The sequence below is a fragment of the Artemia franciscana genome, chromosome 5 (assembly GCF_032884065.1).
Source record: "Artemia franciscana chromosome 5, ASM3288406v1, whole genome shotgun sequence".
NCBI classification, from domain to species: Eukaryota; Metazoa; Arthropoda; class Branchiopoda; order Anostraca; family Artemiidae; genus Artemia; species Artemia franciscana.
The window spans coordinates 25,318,553-25,324,552 of record NC_088867.1 but is presented as its reverse complement, the minus strand read 5'-3'; the positions used below and the strand labels follow the sequence as shown (position 1 = coordinate 25,324,552).

General features: G+C 37.2%; 1 protein-coding gene across 1 annotated transcript in view; it reads left to right on the top strand.

Moving 5' to 3' along the window:
* The first annotated feature begins 616 nt into the window (after positions 1-616).
* LOC136027155 (ABC transporter G family member 20-like) overlaps positions 617-6,000 on the top strand; it is an 89,238-nt gene continuing 83,854 nt past the window's right edge. Inside the window, exon 1 of the mRNA XM_065704139.1 lies at positions 617-801. The gene's annotated coding sequence lies outside the window, so the exon portion shown is untranslated. The remainder of the gene's footprint in view (positions 802-6,000) is intronic.

The following is a 6,000-nucleotide window of genomic DNA, read 5'->3' as shown; positions in this document are numbered from 1 at the left end:
TTTTGTTCTATCTTTTACGACATTTCAACAAAAGGTTGGAGGGGCCTTCAGCTCCGTTCCTTTCCCTCAGTCTCAAGGACCTCATGCTTTACTCGTAATCTATTATGTTTTACAGTAGTTTACCTATTTTTATTTTCCCATCCTCCTCCCTGAGAAAAATCCTTTCTACGTGCCAGTAATGAAACATAATTTAAAATATTTTTTTCGTTCTGGTACTTTCAGTGGCCTCACTGCACTAAAATGTAGAGGGAGTCGAAAGGATTTTTCAAAGTCTAGAGAGAAGGGGACAATTTTTTTTTAATGAAAATACATAAACTGGCATTTTACAACGAAGATACCAAAAGAGGTTATTTTCAAAGCTAGGTGAGGGTAAGTACCCCTTCCCCCAATTGATATGTTCTGGATACTTTGCAAGTAAAACTATGCAAACATGTAATTTTGTAAATATATATAGAAAGAGCTTTCTGGGTAATTTGTTATCCAACATGACGCGGTACATGTCATCTTCAACCAAAAAGTTGATTACCCGGGTATGTCTGTTTTACTATACCCGAGGGAGCCCACCAATCAGAAGTCGAGGAATTCATGTTTGCATTTCCATGATGTCGTGTCTAATCAGTTCTTCAGACTTGTTACATACTTGTTGCGGAAAGGTTCTAAGTGTTCAACAAGGAAGCAAGTGTTAAAGCTATTGTGCCACAAAGACGTTGCAATTTTTCTCACTTGTTTATATTTTCTTTGCTCGCAAGAGAAAAACCTTGGATGAACAGTTTTTAGTAATGGAATAAAAGACATACTGAGGTATTAAATTACAATTTATACGACTACTTGAATCTAGCATTTCTCATGAGGCCATTTAAACGATTCAATATAATTTGTGAAGATACTTAGGAGAGAAACCTGGGGAATAGGCTATAAGAACCCTTGTAAAAAAAAAACACGGTCTTTTTGAAAATTTTGTAAGAAGTTGGGATATGTGGGCTAGCCTGGGATTGGAAATAATTCATCTCTGGACTTACCATTTTTAAATCCATTTCTGAAATAGCAGAACAATAGTTTTGACCCGAGTAACCATCAAACGTAGACTTGAAATCGATTTGTAAAGTACAAGAGTGGCTAATATCTATTTGGTCTATTAAAACATTATAATTGAGCTAAAATGCGATGTTGTTCGAGTTGAGCGTAAAATCGTTTCATAAGCGCTGAGTAGCGTATTTTGAATGGAGTTCAATTTTCTAGACATAACTTTACAAAAGAAATGGGCCCAGTCACAATCCCTAGGTTAAATTTGTCTGTCATAAATTCCTTTTCTCTTCACTACTGCCATATTAAAATAAACCCATTATATATACTCAGTGAACTAAACAAGTCGTATTTAAAAGGAAACACAAACCTAATTTTGTATTCATACGAGTTAAATTTAAATATTCCTGAGATCCCCCTTAAAATTAGGTTTTTCGACAATGTCATATATCAGCATTTTTCTTTCAGCGGAAACAGATGTCATGAATATAAGACACAAAATTGTAACCCTGGCTCTTTAAACTTGCAGTTACAATAGTGTGAATTTAACCTTGCAGATTAGCGCGTAAAGACGGGCTTGTTCAATTAACTTTGACGGACACTAGGTGCTTAAAACTATTTTAGGTTGAGAGAGAAAATTTTTCCGAGGATACGCGGGAAAATGGAATTTTTACCCCAAACAGAAGATCTGGTAAAATTCTAGTTAATTGACTTCTTACTATCTCGGAAATGGTTTAGGTTAGGAAAATGAAACTTTCAGTGATGAATCTACAGACTAAAGCATGTCCCTGGAAGGGACATACCTTACCTTTACTTTTACCTTAATTTTCAGTTACTATTTGCTTTTTCTCTGCCTTTAGTTCTAAAAATGCAATTCCTGCTTTTTGAGTACAATTTTGAGCCATATCAATGTTTTTTTTTCAAAATTTATGAAAGGAAGATCTATACTTTGAAACGTCCGTTATGGGAGACAAAATATCATGTTATAACTGATCTAGAGTTTTAAAATTAAATTTGTCTAACTCCTTTCTAAGATAGCGAAAAGTAACTAAATTAGGATTTTACCAAAATAGGATTAATCCCTCGCTTTAAACCATTATTAAATAGAGCTTGCAATTAAATAGCTTTGAATTAATATCAACCAAACCCTAATTTCTTTTTTTAAAATCAACAACAATGTTTTATTGCACAGAGAAACCGCTTTCATCCTATGAAAGTATATCTGTGTCAAAAGTCTTGAGGGCTTTAGTTATTTCAAATCTGTAATCTGTTTCTTACAATTATTCGAACTGTCAAGTTTTTTTATGATCTGCAAGTTTGTCATTAACTATTAGAAATTGACCTAATTTAGTCAAGATGAAGGAATAGTTGATAAAGCTGTAAATTTATCAGTGTGGAATGATTTTTTTTTATTGTTGTTGCTAATATAGATTTTGTGTTTAGCCTAGGTAGGAAAACACCGATTTTGTAGTTAAGACTTTTTGAAAAGCGAATCGTATTAAGGATGAAATTTTTTGAAACGGTTTGGTGAAAATCTCATCCAGCAAAGCTAAATGTTTTTCGTGGTAGAGACAACAAGAGCTAAGAGCTCATATGACACTTGTGACGAGGCAAGAAGAGCCAAGAGCTCATATGGTATGAGCTCTAACAAAATTCTAAGAATCAATAGATTGATTTAAATGGAAAATCAGAGACTTAATGCCGGTCAGGATTTAAAATAAGAGCTCTGAGTCACGATGTCCTTCTAAATATCAAAATTCATTAAACTCCGATCACCCACTCGTAAGTTATAAATACCTAATTTTTTCTAATTTTTCCTCTCCCTTTAGCCCCCCAGATGGTCGAATATGGAGAAACGACTTTATCAAGTCAATTTGTGCAGCTCCTTGACACGCCTACCAATTTTCATCGTCCTAGCACGTTCAGAAGCACCAAACTCGTCAAATCACTGAACCCCTCAACCCAGCTCCCCCAAAGAGAGCGAATCCGGTACGGTTACGTCAATCACGTATCAAGGACATTTGCTTATTCTATCCACCAAGCTTCATCCCAGTTCCTCCACTCCAAGTGTTTTCCAAGATTTCCCCCTCCAACTCCCCCCAATGTCAAAAGATCTGGTCGGGATTTGAAAGAAGCGCTCTGAGACATGAATTCCTTCTAAATGCCAAATTTCATTAAGATCCAATCAACTATTCGTAAGATAAAAATACCCCAATTTTCACGTTTTCCAAGAATTCCGGTTTCCCCCTCCAACTCCCCCCAATGTCACAGGATCTGGTCGGAATTTAAAATTAGAGCTTTAAAGTACATTACCCCCCCCCCCCAACTCCACCAAAGAGAGCAGATCCGGTCCGGTTATGTCAGTCACGTATCTTAGACAGGTTTTTATTCTTCCCATCCAGTTTCATCCTGATCTCTCCGCTTTAAGTATTATCTAAGATTTCCGGCCCCCCCCCCCGCCAACTACCCTCCCCCCCAATGACGCTGGATCCGGTTAAGATTTAAAATAAGAGATCTGAGTTACGAGGTCCTTCTGAATATGAAGTTTCATGAAGAATTAAATCCCTGTCGGGATTTAAAGTAAGAGCTCTGAGAAACGATATCTTACTAAATAACAAATTTCATTGAGATCCGATCACCCGTTCGTAAGTTAAAAATACCGCATTTTTTCTATTTTTCAGAATTAAACAACCCCCCCCTAACTACCCCAAAGAGAGCGGATCTGTTCCGGTTATGTCAATCATATATCTATCTATGACTTGTGCTTATTTTTCCCACTAAGTTTCATCCCGATCCCTCCACTCTAAATGTTTTCCAAGATTTTAGGTTCCCCAACCCCCCCCCCCCCCCAATATCACCAGATCCGGTCGGGATTTAAAATAACAGCTCTGAGACACGATATCTTTCCAAACATCAAATTTCATTAAGATCTGATCAACCGTTCGTAAGTTAAAAATACTTCATTTTTTCTATGTCTTCCAAATTAACGGGCCCCCCACTCCCCGCAGATGGTCAAATCTGGAAAACGACTATTTCTAATTTAATCTGGTCCGGTCACTGATACACCTGCCAAATTTCATCGTCCTAGCTTACCTAGAAGTGCGTAAAGTAGCAAAACCGGGACCGATAGACCGACAGAATTTGCGATTGCTATATGTCACTTGGTTAATACCAAGTGCCATAAAAATACATATGTATTATTTTAGGTGAGTTGAACAAAAGATAATGGCAAATTTAGACCCAATCTGGTCCTATCTATTGAGATTCAATTGCCGAAGATTGTCCTTTTTGGCAAACCGTCTAGGGCTAAATGGAAAGCAGGTCATCCGCCGTTGGGGTGGGAGAATGTCGTAAAGAAAGATTTAAGGGAAATGAGAGCTTCCTGGGAGGGTGTAAAGACGGAGGCTTTGAATAGATTAGGATGGAGAAGGAGCGTGCGTAGCAGAGTTGGCCTCAGGTGGCTTGGTGCTGCGGTGAGTTGTTAGTAGTAGCATTAGTACTAGCAAGCCGGTCCCCATAAGCTTCTCAAACCCGGTTTTTGTAGTTTAGACTGTCCGCTTCTGTGGCACTAGCTTGACGTTAAAATTAACGAGGACCATAGATCACTTATAAATGTTAGATTTCTACGATATATGTGAATGCAGTGCAGGCGCGTACGTAACTTTTTCCTCTTATTGAACTCAATTGAGCGCCAAAGTTCTATTTGTATTACGGCACTAGTGTGTTTAAATTCTATTAGAGGCATATTAAACCACCAGAGTAAATCAAAAGTCCAGCTTCCTTTATTCTGTGCATTGAATTACAAACCCAATCTAGATGGTGTCTTGCAGGGACGCCAGTTGAAGGAAAGGGTATTATCCGAGCCACATTATTGTCGCGCCCGTTTATAGGATAAAAAAAATCATGAATGATCTGTGTTCTTAGTTCATTTTAGCGTTACAATTGGGCTACAAAAGTGTCAAATTAGAATGGCAAGAACTTGGTCTGAAAAGCCTATTTTAATACACATTTTTCTCAACCATTTTCTACTGACACTCTAGGCCTAAACTCATTTTTTGGTTCATCAAAGTGCTAAGATGTTCTGATCAGATTATTGTTCATTGCATAAATTGCATTATCAAAATGCTAAGATCTCCCAGCTCATTGCGAAATAGACCATTGAAGAGAGGACTCTGCTGCTAACCTCATCTGAAAGTCCTTAAACTACTGATCAGATTATAGAATGAAGAAATACGTTTGCAAAAAAAACGGCTTATGAAGTAAGATCAGGGTCCTTAGATTTTCGTTAAGATCGTTTTCTGTCGAAAGATTTAAGATCTTAGCACATTCATTTGCAAAAAAACGGGGCTTGTGTCTCTATCTTTTGTCAGATTAACATACAAAGAAAACAACTGTTCTTTCAAGCTTCCATCTTTTCTGATTTCAAAAGAAACTGCGCCAAGTCTTCACAATGATCGTTGAATCGTAAATCTTGCTTGAAATTTGAACGTAGCCCAATTTACCAAACTGCGCATGGGATTTTACCGAGTTTACCATAACTGCGCATGTTTATTATTGGTATTGCAGTAGTGCTTAATTGATGTTTTGACAAGTGCGATTGCAGTCTGAATCGGACATAAGGATAAACCTTACATTATCAGTAGATTACTGAAAAACATGACTCATTTTAGGAAGAAAAAGGAGGACCATGGTCCCATATGCGCATCCGGTCATCTTCTTTTAACCAGTCATGAAAGGACATTCCTAGTCTTTATGTTTGTACGTATGGTTGGGATTGTTTTTACTTAATTATATACTAAATATAAGGCGAAACTTCCAAAAGTCCTTTTGTTCTACAGGAATCTTTGTATGAAATTAACTGGCATGACAACAATGGTGGCTTATGCAGACAAATTTCAATTTAGGCCTGAAATGTTTGGGAGAATAAAGCTAAATGGAAGCTGGGGAGAAGGGCTTTGGAAATACAACCCTTCCCCT